Here is a 14,094-nt window from a genome sequence, read left to right as displayed (position 1 = left end):
AGAAAATCAGCACAATGACACGAGCGGTAAAATAGCTGAAAAGAACGCTTTTGAAAAACCGAAGAACTTAATCGAATCCATGTTACAACATGGCGCAGTACTTACATAGTGGAGCTAGTCACCGGCTGATACGTCTACCCTAAGTGACCCATATCTGCTCCCCGAGGGCTGTTAAAACCGAGCGTTTCTGCAAGTTAAATGCAAGGTATTTCCTGGAAACGGGACGGTGGGGGCGTGGTCATGTGTGTCATGTGACGAGCGTGCGTGGGCTGGACTACGCGGTAGGCATGGTGATGCGTAAGCGAGATTCCATCGTGCTTTATTAAACATACAGGCAACTATGTCAGAAATGTGGAAACAAACCAAAAGAAATGAATATTAGTAACGCTCGTGCATTAGCCGAACATGCAATTCCGATCAGTAAAAACAAACAATATTCTAAATACATCCACGGAATGGGCTAGTCGAAGTGAAAAGCGCGAGAGGAAAAAGAAGAGCACAGTCTACTGTTAACTGAATGCAAATTCTCAGGAATGTGCGCATATATCTGACTGATGGAGTGAGCTAAGTAGAGCGCTGTGGTCAGACATACAGTGTTTCACATCAGGCCAGATGAAATAAGAATAACAATAACAACTGGGCATCATAGTGTGTGACACTTAATTAAGCCTATGTCTCTTTAAAGAGTAAGAATCATACCGAGTTTAAACGCATACTGGTACACATAAATCAAGGTGACAATAACGCCTGGGCATCATAATGTGTGACATTGAAACCAAGCACTGCCTCATTCATGCGTGAGAATCATCCCAAGTTCATACATATAGTTAGTGTACCTAAGTCCAAATATGATTACTATACGATGTACCAGTTGACCTTGTTACTTTGAGATTGAATACGAGACACAGGATCGCGCCTCATAACCCTTACAATAACTCTGCCCAATTGATGGAGATCCAATTAGTGGTAGAGTCTCAATTACCCTGTAAAAACAAGGTCTCATGATCGGAAAATGAATGCAAGGGTTATTTAGAAAGGACCGAATGCCACGGGATATTATCGTTCAGGCCATCTTTATGGGTGGATAGTCTGTAAATCCACCTTTGTTCCTTTTCAAAAAGACGTTCTTGGATTTTTGTGCCTGTTTTTATCTGTTCAATAACAGTCCATTTCATATCGTTGGTTGTATGATTACATTGAAGGAAATGTTCAGTAAGTTTGGTTGTCATCTTTTTGCACCTTATTGTGCTGCGGTGTTCACAGATTATTTGCTTCACCTTCCTGCAGGTCATCCCTATGTATTTCAAGTTGCAAGGGCATTTTATCAAATAGACCACATTGGTACTATTGCAATTCGTATGGGTCCGCTGGCTCCACGTTTTGCCTGGTTCCAATGACAATACTTTAGTGTTTTCGGTCAAGTGGCAAACACTACAGTTGCCACATTGATAATGCCCTACTATGTTCGGTAGGGCCCAGGCATTGGTTATAGTTGGCGTCCCTGCCTGTGGGCAGTCTTTTGGGCGTGTGTTCACCAAGGCATCTTTCAAACTCCTTGCTTTCTTGAAAGAGAATAGGGGTTTCTCCCAGTGTAAATTACCTCTATTGATGATAGACCAATGCTTATTGATGGATCTTGTCATAAGATTGGACGCTGTGTTGTAAGTGGTTACACACGTTAATGGTATCTCGTCATCCCTCTGTATCCTGTCTTCTAGGAGGGCTTCTCTGGGTTGATTTTGTACTCTCTTTTGGCATTTATTGAGTATTTTTTCAGGATAGTCTCTGTTGGAGAGTTTGTTAGTCAGAACCTTTGCTTGATCACGATAGTCTGTGATTTTGCTACAGTTGCGGCGCAGTCTGAGGTATTGACCATAAGGGAGGTTCTCCCTCAGGGGTCTAGGATGAAAGCTCTCAAATCTAAGAAGGTTGTTTCTCGCACTAGGTTTATGGTGTGTTCTAGTCTCCAGGCGTCCATTCTCCTTGGTGATTACCAAATCCAGGAATATTAAAGTGGTGGGGTCCATCGTGTAGGTGAATCTCAAGTTTTGGTCACAGGTGTTAATCCATGTGCAGAATTCGATTAGAGTCTCAGGAGGTCCCTGCAAGATGACAAGGACATCGTCGATGTATCTTCTCCAGAATAAAAAAGTTTGAGATGAAAGGATTCAGTGTATCCAGTATGAATCGTTTCTCTAAGTCAAAGACATAAAGCCCTGCCACACTCGGAGCAAAAATGCTCCCCATCGAAGTACCTCCTATTTGGAGAAAGAGTGTCCCTTCATACTCAAAATAATTTCTCTTCAGAGCAAATCTGGCACAATCCAAAATAAAATCTTTCTGTGTACTATATGTCCAGGGGGTTTCATCTAGTGCTGTCTTTAGAACTCCCAGGGTATCATCCTGTGGGATGCTAGTGTACAGGCTTTCAATATCAAAGGATACTAAGATGGTGTTTTCATCCACTGTGATTTCTTCAAGTAGTTTCAGCAGACTTTTTGTATCCTGTAGATAGGTGGAGGTATTTTGTACCAAGGTTTTGAAAAAGAAATCGCAAAAACGTGACAATGGTTCAAGTAGGGAGCCTATGCCAGACACGATTGGTCTACCTGGTGGAGGGATCTTATTCTTATGCATTTTGGGTAAAATGTAAAAGTACGGTGTCTTGCCCTCACTGTTGCTAAGAAAGGCTGCTTCTGGCGAGAGGCAAGCCTGGGAAGTGGATTAAGGTGTGGGGTCCCTGGAACTCCTATCGTGGAGGTATTTGCGCCCCGCCCCAGACGCGAGAGATGGATGCTGCTCTGTCTCCCTAGCCCGCGCATTCCTCTATGCTCCTGCGACATGTGCATTTGGTTTCTTCTGCCTGCCCCCCCCCCCCTTTCTTCCTGGGTTTGTTTACCCCTTCGATACGGGGAGCACATGTTACTACTATTGACCTCCTCTGCCTTGTGTGTGTGATGTTTTTCGTTTCCTTAAAAATATGAAACCTTTCTTTGTTTGTCTATGGACTGCGGCTGCGGCTGGCTGAGTTGATTAGCACTCCAGTAGCTCTCTTATTGCTTCACCGATGTGGCTGTTAAGATGTGTCTATGCTTATAGTGTGCATTAGCGGCCGGCCTGTTGGTTGTAGGCCCATACTTGTATGTCTCTGAAATTGTAATAAAGGTTTTTCAAAAAAAAAAGAAAAAAAAAGAAAGGCTGCCTCCCGTTTGGAGATGTATCCCATTGTTTCTGGGTTTTCTACTAGTGATTTTATTTCTTGTTTCAGATCGTTGGTAGGGTCAGTTTGTAAGGGACAATAGTTCTTCTCATCAGAAAGCAATCTCTGACACTCAGCATGGTAGGACACTTTGTCCTGAACCACTATCCCCACCACCTTTATCGGCTTGTTTTATCACAATGGTGTCACATGATCTCAGACTTTCCAAAGCAGCGTTTTCTTCTTTGCTCATTTTTTGGAATGGTTGTTTAGGGTCTAAGCTTTCAATGTCATTAAAAACAGCCTGCTCAAACGTGGCGATCTCCACTGGGATCATATGTGGCGGAGGGGTGAAGGTGGATTTTAAATGTAGTCCGGTGAGTGAGGGGTCTTCTACAGAAGAGAGAATTCTTTGTGCCTTGCGCTCTTTTCCCAGCATTTTGGAGACTATGATCAGTCTCCTGGTTATACTCCTTCTTTTGTTTGTTTAAAGTATCATAAGGGGACTAGGAGTATTTCCCTTCATTTTTATGACCATTTCCTTCCCTCTCTCACTTGTTTTGTATACCTTGGCAGCGGACAGCTGCGAGGGTTCTTTTCTCATTCCAAACAGCGTTTTTTGTGGATATTATTGAACCATGGGGGAGGACCAAGGACTATCGTACTCAAATGAGGAAGTGGATGCTATTCTGGGTGATCCCTCTTTGTTTGCTGATGCCAGCATTGCGCAGACAATTTCACAAACCACGGATTGGGAAAAACTGACTGAAATGAAAAGAAATCGAATTAGAACAATACTACATGGGACTATTTTGAAGGAATACTTGAGGAACAACATGGCACCCAAAGGCCCAGGATCTTTCTAGAAGATCCTGTTTTTAGAAAGGATTGGGCACAAATTGCATGGCACTGCACACGCGATTGGATTGTGCAGATCATTAAGACCGCCCTGCGTCTCTCCGAAACAATGCTAGTGGAAATCCAACTAATTGAAAGTCACATAAAAAGCACCATCACAGGGTATAAGAAAAGATTAGATGAACTTAACAAGGAGATTAATGAGTATAAGGATAATCTTACCCAGCAGAAGGTGCAAAAATTCCAAAAAGACCTTAAAAGGTTCTCCTATGTTAAAACCTATCCCTACTCGGATCCAGATTACACACCTCCACTAAGATCTGATCAAGATTCTGACGCTTCCAGTATTGACTCGTCTGGTAGTAGCAACTCTAGCACTGGGAGACAAAGAGGGAAAAACCGAACACAGAATAATTGGCCGATGTATGGCAAACACCCACCACCTGGATTTCAAGGCCCATACAATCCACAACAACCGTACCCGATGTATGGATGGCAACCACCATTCCCACAACCAATGTTTCACCCTAACGCCTTCAGACTGCCTTTTTTAGGCAGGGGCAGGAGGGGAAGGGGAAGAAGGAAGGGCACAAATCAAGTACATTGGGAGGAAGAGGACCCAGTGGGCAGCTATACACGGAGCAGAACAAAAGAACCCCAAGCAGGAACGAGCAACAGCAGGGTCTAGTTACTAATCTTGCAACTAGACCTCTGTCAACTATAGAAGAGAAGGTCCTTAACAAAGGCTTAGGATTCGTCCCAACCACACCTTGACAATTTCCAACTCCATTGTGAATTGGCAGGCTTTTTCAGGAAACTGCGACTAAAGACTTTTTTTGAAAAACAAGGCGAACCTTCTTCGGAGGATTTAAATGAAACTGGACTACGTGTAAAATCCACCTTCACCCCTCCGCCACATATGATCCCAGTGGAGATCGCCACGTTTGAGCAGGCTGTTTTTAATGACATCGAAAGCTTAGACCCTAAACAACCATTCCAAAATATGAGCAAAGAAGAAAACTCTGCTTTGGAAAGTCTGAGATCATGTGACACCATTGCGATAAAACAAGCCGATAAAGGTGGGGGGATAGTGGTTCAGGACAAAGTTTTCTACCATGCTGAGTGTCAGAGATTGCTTTCTGATGAGAAGAACTATTGTCCCTTACAAACTGACCCTACCAACGATCTGAAACAAGAAATAAAATCACTAGTAGAAAACGCAGAAACAATGGGATACATCTCCAAACAGGAAGCAGCCTTTCTTAGCAACAGAGAGGGCAAGACACCGTACTTTTACATTTTACCCAAAATGCATAAGAATAAGATCCCTCCACCAGGTAGACCAATCGTGTCTGGCATAGGCTCCCTACTTGAACCATTGTCACGTTTTTGCGATTTCTTTTTCAAAACCCTGGTACAAAATACCTCCACCTATCTACAGGATACAAAAAGTCTGCTGAACTACTTGAAGACATCACAGTGAATGAAAACACCATCTTAGTATCCTTTGATATTGAAAGCCTGTACACTAGCATCCCACAGGATGATACCCTGGGAGTTCTAAAGACAGCACTAGATGAAACCCCCTGGACATATAGTACACAGAAAGATTTTATTTTGGATTGTGCCAGATTTGCTCTGAAGAGAAATTATTTTGAGTATGAAGGGACACTCTTTCTCCAAATAGGAGGTACTTCGATGGGGAGCATTTTTGCTCCGAGTTTGGCAGGGCTTTATGTCTTTGACTTAGAGAAACGATTCATACTGGATACACTGAATCCTTTCATCTCCAACATTGCATTCTGGAGAAGATACATCGACGATGTCCTTGTCATCTGGCAGGGACCTCCTGAGACTCTAATCGAATTCTGCACATGGATTAACACCTGTGACCAAAACTTGAGATTCACCTACACGATGGACCCCACCACTTTAATATTCATGGATTTGGTAATCACCAAGGAGAATGGACGCCTGGAGACTAGAACACACCATAAACCTAGTGCGAGAAACAACCTTCTTAGATTTGAGAGCTTTCATCCTAGACCCCTGAGGGAGAACCTCCCTTATGGTCAATACATCAGACTGCACCGCAACTGTAGCAAAATCACAGACTATCGTGATCAAGCAAAGGTTCTGACTAACAAACTCTCCAACAGAGGCTATCCTGAAAAAATACTCAATAAATGCCAAAAGAGAGCACGAAATCAACGCAGAGAAGCCCTCCTAGAAGACAGGATACAGAGGGATGACGAGATACCATTAACGTGTGTAACCACTTACAACACAGCGTCCAATCTTATGACAAGATCCATCAATAAGCATTGGTCTATCATCAATACAGGTAACTTACACTGGGAGAAACCCCTATTCTCTTTCAAGAAAGCAAGGAGTTTGAAAGATGCCTTGGTGAACACACGCCCAAAAGACTGCCCACAGGCAGGGACGCCAACTATAACCAATGCCTGGGGCCTACCGAACATAGTAGGGCATTATCAATGTGGCAACTGTAGTGTTTGCCACTTGACCGAAAACACTGAAGTATTGTCATTGGAACCAGGCAAAACGTGGAGCCAGCGGACCCATACGAATTGCAATAGTACCAATGTGGTCTATTTGATAAAATGCCCTTGCAACTTGAAATACATAGGGATGACCTGCAGGAAGGTGAAGCAAAGAATCTGTGAACACCGCAAAATAAGGTGCAAAAGGATGACAACCAAACTTACTGAACATTTCCTTCAATGTAATCATACAACCAACGATATGAAATGGACTGTTATTGAACAGATAAAAACAGGCACAAAAATCCAAGAACGTCTTTTTGAAAAGGAGCAAAGGTGGATTTACAGACTATCCACCCATAAAGATGGCCTGAACGATAATATCCCGTGGCATTCGGTCCTTTCTAAATAACCCTTGCATTCATTTTCCGATCATGAGACCTTGTTTTTACAGGGTAATTGAGACTCTACCACTAATTGGATCTCCATCAATCGGGCAGAGTTATTATAAGGGTTATGAGGCGCGATCCTGTGTCTCGTATTCAATCTCAAAGTAACAAGGTCAACTGGTACATCGTATAGTAATCATATTTGGACTTAGGTACACTAACTATATATATGAACTTGGGATGATTCTCACGCTTGAATGAGGCAGTTCTTGGTTTCAATGTCACACATTATGATGCCCAGGCGTTTAATGTCACCTTGATTTATGTGTACCAGTATGCGTTTAAACTCGGTATGATTCTTACTCTTTAAAGAGACATAGGCTTAATTAAGTGTCACACACTATGATGCCCAGTTGTTATTGTTATTCTTATTTCATCTGGCCTGATGTGAAACACTGTATGTCTGACCACAGCGCTCTACTTAGCTCACTCCATCAGTCAGATATATGCGCACATTCCTGAGAATTTGCATTCAGTTAACAGTAGACTGTGCTTCTTTTTCCTCTCGCGCTTTTCACTTTGACTAGCCCATTCCGTGGATGTATTTAGAATATTGTTCGTTTTTAATGTATCGGAATTGCATGTTCGGCTAATGCACGAGCGTTACTAATATTCATTTCTTTTGGTTTGTTTCCACATTTCCGACATAGTTGCCTGTCTGTTTAATAAAGCACGATGGAATCTCGCTTACGCATCACCATGCCTACCGCGTAGCCCAGCCCACGCACGCTCGTCACATGACACACGTGACCACGCCCCCACCGCCCAGTTTCCAGGAAATGCCTTGCATTTAACTTGCAGAAATGCTCGGTTTTAGCAGCCCTCTGGGAGCAGATATGGGTCACTTAGGGTAGGCGTATCAGCCGGTGACTAGCTCCACTATGTAAGTACTGCGCCATGTTGTAACATGGATTCGATCAAGTTCTTCTGTTTTACAAAAGCGTTCTTTTCAGCTATTTTACCGCTCGTGTCATTGTGCTGATTTTCTTCAGATCGTGTTTCTGAGCAAGCACCACGACCCCGACTCCCATGAGGCACGCTTTACGCATCTTTTAGTAAGCACCTTTTACTTCTTCCATGTGTTTTTTCGTACCACTTCCTTACGCTGAGATAATTAGCATGTAAGCTAGTAACGCACGCCCTCACGATTATGTTTGAGAGCAGTAACACCCACTATGAATGACTGAAGAGAGTGGGTCTGTATGAGTTTTTCACAGGCACAATTGATACCCTGTGGATTAACTTTATGCATTGGCATTCAATGGCGTATTTAACGCCCATTCTAACTTACGATTATGAATGGGTCATAATCAAGATTTCAGTAACTGAAACGGTTACTGGATTACCCATGCACCGTGATCGTTGCAAATTTAGGGGTAATCCTCTTGTTGTGTGTGTTCTCTACGCACCCTGCTGGGAGCACTAGGAGCATTTTCAACACCAAAACACTGTATTACATACGTATTATTGCATCTGCTTGTAATTTTGTGTTTGTCTTTTACAGATTTCACCTGTCTTCAAATGGGATGACAGGACACCTGACTGCGAGTAGTCGGTTAGGTCACTGTGATCAAGGGTAGGGTACACCTTAGCGTGTGTACACCGCCCGGGTCACGGCATTTGGTCCTGACGAAAACCTAGCAATATCATCACATAGGTTGAAACATGTAGACCTTTTTTCTGCACTTAACAGCACTATACTTCACACTCAGATACCATTGGTCAATTTAACCAAGTAAGGTATCTTACCAACGTTTTTAAGATCGGCCAGTTGCTCCAGAATAAAACTTCCTAGTGAGTATATCTGGCCCATTTTTAATCCACAGTTCATTCACTTGCACACAAAAAAACTACCCGTGATGCAGATTGGGGTGTACAAAATCTCACTACTTCCACGGATAGAGTAATTTCGCAGTTACACACACATACACTCACCATACACTGGGGCCCATTTCACTAACATACACTCAAATACTCTACCAGCATTGAACCTGTGAAAAGAAAACTCCTAAACTCCTAAACCCCACACCTACACCGAGGTCGATAAGACCTAGCTATTGCAATTGTCATAATCTAAACAATCTATACATCAATAATCAAATAGAGTACTCAATAATTGACAAGAAATAATCACCAACACTGTATTAAAGTTATGATTCTTTATCTAAAATTAGTCAAAAGAAATTAATCAGAATAAATCATTTTCTCATAATTACCTATTCTAGCTAAATGTCAGAATGGGTCATCAGGACAAGTCTCTCGGTAGAAATCTTCCCAAGTCACCGTCCTCACAGCATCGATCCTCACCAACGCAGGTTTGGGAAGAAAGCAAAACCGCATTGGAATGGAACCCTCTCTAGTCTAGTATATTTATAATAATTCAAACAAAGGAAAGAAACATTTAATTTTTTCTTCATCCGCCGAACCGCTGAGCAGAGCGAGAAGGAAAGGATGTAGCATCGCTACATTTTGAAAAATCTCCGCTCAGAAAAAGTCACAAAAATAAAAAGACAGAACAGGAACTAAATCTTAAAATGTTTCTTCTCAACTTCCACATATTTCCTCTGGTGAGCTCACAGTTTAGAGTCTTTCTTTAAAGCTCCTTTGTTTTCCAAGGCTGCCAAGGCTGCTGTTCAATAAAGCAACAATTATACAAGTTAAAGGAAACAATATTTTACCTATAATAGTACTACCTATTTTTGCAATAAAACTCTTAACAGCTATCACCTTATTAGCTATTTTAGTCCAGATACTTTCAGCTTCAAGTGGTACTAATTCTTCATGCAAATCAGTAATATTTTTGATATAGACCTTCAGGTCTTTGCTTTCATCTGGAATGTAAGTGCAACAATGTTGAACTTTCAGCATTCCACAAACTCCACCCTCCTTAGCCAATAGAATATCAAGAGCAAGTCTATTTTGCATAGACATAGCACGTACGGCAATTAATTCCGTATTCACCAAAAGAAACCCTCCAGCGGTATTTGTCGATAAACGATCCACCACTGTTGACAGTTTCCGAATCCCATTAGCATTTAAAGAAATTCCCACTGCTGGAATTAAAGCTCCAAAAATGTCACCCACAATTTCAAACCAAGTTTCCCTCTTGAAGCGCATTAGTAAATTAATATGTTCTACATCTTCTATTCTATCTATATGAAAAATCTTTGGAAAAACCAGGCCCACATAACACGTGCCATACCAATGGTCAGGCAACTTGTAATAAGCCTTGTTCCCACAAACATAATACACTCCTGGAAAAATTGTATCTTCTCCACCTCTGAAACCCCATCCTGTTGCAATGAAGTATGTATCATGACATTCACTAGTCCCAACAAAATATGTATCATATTGGGATTTCCCTCTTGTAATGCACAGCTTACCCTTCTGTGGTGCATCTAAAGCTAAAGTTGGACTAGCTCCATTTTTCAATTCTTTTCCCATCTCAATGTCCCAAATTGTCTCACTCACTTTATATTTCCCTGCCTTTTCATGCATACTCAATCTCCTCTCCTCCACCATGTTCAGGAAAGCTTTCTCCTCTTCTTCCAAACTACAAGTTAAATTATTCTTAAAAATGTAATCTAATGTTAATTCTTCTTTTTCAATAAAAATCTCATCAAAAATGTTAGCTTCTTTAGCTGGATCCAGCTCTTTGTTCATTGGCAAGTGCCCAAAAATACTATCTTTGTTAGACATCTTATAATCTATTTTCCCTAACAAATAAAAAACACTACTTAATACACTACAAGAAATTCCATACGTAGCTGGTAAATGGTGATAAGTAACACCCTCTGAAACGGATGCAGGTAATTGCATACAAACGTAGCAATCCCTTACTTCCATTGTTTTCACATATTCGTATAACAACTTTGAAAAAACATTACTAGAAAAATCATTAATTGACCTATCTTTATGCATGTAAGTATTACTAATTCTAGTTGGAACTACTTTTTGCGAATTCTTTTCTACATTTGTCTCATTCTCAGTATGTATCCCAAATGTACCTATTGAAACTCTAAATGTAACTAATAAAGCTAAAATACCCCATAGTAGCATTAATAATCCAGTACAGCAGCAGCACATTCTACACCATCTTTTTAAGAAGGCACATCTACTTTGATTATTCTCTATGTTAGCCATTTTTCTACTTTGACCTTGTCTTTTGACTTAGCCTCTACTACTCCACTACTGTAATTTCTCAAATTTTGGATTACTTCAGACAGCTGAATTTCAGACTTTCTCCTTTTCACTTTTCCAAGTGATTTCTTCAATTCACTCAATTTGGATATTCATCACTTTTCACTCCTTCTTCTTCAGCAACATCAAACTGTATCAGATCATCAACAACATCCTGTGCATCTGACTCTTCTCCAATGTCAGTCAGGATAACTTTTAAGATTCCAACAGATTCTTCCTTTTCCTCAACCACTTTTCTCAAGATCCCCTCCGGATTATCTTGAGTCACTGTTTCTTCTTCTCCTTCTTCAGACAGTGCCACATAAGACCATTCTGGTGATCTGTACTTTTGGTTGGGTCTTCTAATTCTCTTTATTTCCTCAGGTTCTCTTGACTCCTTTTGCTCCTTCCTTTTTACTTTGTTTTGACTCGATACTTCATTCACTTGTTCAGCTTTCGATGTATTTCCTCTTACCAGTCTGTATCTCAGCCTTTTTACTCTGTTATTAGGCCAAAAATCTCCTCTTATGACCTTTTTCGGTCTTATCTCCGTATTATTTCTTTCACCAATCCAAGTTCACTTTCTCAGAACTCGACCCTTTGATTTTTCACTTTCACCCGATTCTGTTTCAAATGCCTCTTGTTCTTCAGCAGTTTTCTTTCGCTCTTGTTCTTCAGCAGTTTTCTTTCGCTCTTGTTCTTCAGCAGTTTTCTTTCGCTCCACAGTCTTTTTCACCACTCTTTGAGACTTCCCTACTTCTTTCCCTCCTCGGGTCTCCGACACGCAATCTTCTTGCTGTCTACTTGTCCCTTCACCTAGCTTATTAGAAGTGTTCCCTACACCTCCTCGGGGGTCTTCCGCAATCTGTCCCTCTCTATCTTCTTCTGACCCTACTTCTTCAGAAATAATCTCAAGTGGTTCTTCAATCTCCTCCTCTTCTGATTCAGGAGTAATTTCTATGGAACTGCTCTTTTCTTTTCTTTTTCCTCCACTGCTTTTTGGAACTTCAGGCTCTCTCTCAGAATCAGATCTTCTTTCTGAGATTCTCAATGGTTCTCTTGAACTTGTAGGAAAGGCTTCTTTCCCTGAACCTTGATTCTTTCTCACTGGTTCTGGGTCTTCATCATCACTGGAATCTGACTCTTCAAAATACTCTCTACCAGTCCCATCCTTTGGGTTTGGAACTCTCAGAGTATGACTCGCATGCACCCAGTTCTTCACACCAGCACACTTCACTGCAGTCGTCGTAGTTAGAATGACTTGTCTTGGTCTTCCCCACCTTGGAACCAAGCAATTTCTTCTTCTGTGCACCTTAATCCTCACCCAGTCCCCTGGACTCAGATCATGAGCTTGCTTCTTCTCAAGTGTAGTAGCTTCTTCTCCAATCTGGTGAAACACAGAATGAACTGCGTCAGCCAGGCCTTTACAGTAATCCAAAATCATGTCATCAGTTATTGTCATCAACTTATTGACAGGTACATATGCATGTCGCATTGCACGTCCCATGATTATCTCGTGCGGACTTAAACCAGTAGTTCTATCTGGAGTAGATCTAATAGTCATTAGCACTAGAGGCAAAACATCAGGCCATTTCATGCCAGTGGCTAAGCACATCTTACCAATCCTGTTCTTGATTGTGCCGTTTATCTGCTCAACAACACCAGAAGCCTCTGGTCTGTATGCACAATGTAGCTTCTGCTGTATGCTTAATGCTTCACAAATCAAACTCATGAGTTCATTATAGAAGTGTCCACCTCTATCAGACTCAATCGTTACTGGAAATCCGTACCTAGGAATCAACTCTCTTAACAGTAACTTTGCCACTGTTACTCCATCATTTCTCCTAGTCGGATAGGCCTCAACCCATCTTGAAAACAAACAGACTACCACTAGTACATATCTCAGTCTGTTCACTTGGGGCATTTCAATGAAATCAATCTGCATTCTTGTAAAAGGACCTCCTTCTCTGCCTATTGTTCCCAGACTCACCACTGTCTTCTTCCCAGTGTTAAATTGCTGGCAAATCAAACATCTTTGACAGATACTCTCTGCAATTGTCCTGAACTTTGCATTGTACCAGGTTTGTTTGAAAGACCTAATCATCGCATCCCTCCCCAAATGTCCCTGGCCATGATACATCCTTGCCATTGCTGACAGCATGGAGTTGGGCATTACTGGTCTGCCATCTCTATAGACCCAAACATGGTCTGTCTCTCTCGGGGCACAACCTGCCTTAATCCAATCTTTCTTTTCTTCCTCCTCTGCCTCATCCTGCAACTGTTTCACTTCATCCCACGTCTCTAAGACATTAGTAAACATCACAGAACAAAAAGACATTTCACTCTCTCGTTCCCGATTAATAGATTGATTATTCCTTGCACAGTATTGTGCAATGTCGTTTGCGTATCTGTTGCCAACTGTCACGAAATCGTCTCCTTGTCCATGGGCAGCACATTTCACAACTGCTAATTCTTTAGGCAGCTGTATCGCCTCAAGCAATTTCCCAATCACTTCAGCATTCTTTATTGGAGTCCCACTCGACGTCAAGAAACCTCTTTGTAGCCAAAGTTGGCCAAAATCATGCACAACTCCAAATCCATACTGACTATCAGTCATCACAGTCGTTCTCAAATCTTTCCCAATTTCACAAGCTTTTGTCAATGCAATTATTTCAGCAACTTGCGCAGATTTCACTCCTTTCAATGATGATGCTTCCATTACTTCTGAAACCTTACACACTGCATATGCTGCACATAGCACACCCTCATCATTCCTCAGGCATGATCCATCCACAAACAACACATGATCACTCTCATGCAAGGGAAGATCTCTTATGTCTGGTCTCGGTTTTGTACAGTAATCAAGCACATCCAAACAATTGTGATCATCTTCTGTTTTCACACC

The sequence above is a fragment of the Triturus cristatus genome, chromosome 5_2 (genome assembly GCF_964204655.1).
Source record: "Triturus cristatus chromosome 5_2, aTriCri1.1, whole genome shotgun sequence".
Taxonomy (NCBI): Eukaryota; Metazoa; Chordata; class Amphibia; order Caudata; family Salamandridae; genus Triturus; species Triturus cristatus.
This window is presented reverse-complemented; position numbering follows the sequence as displayed.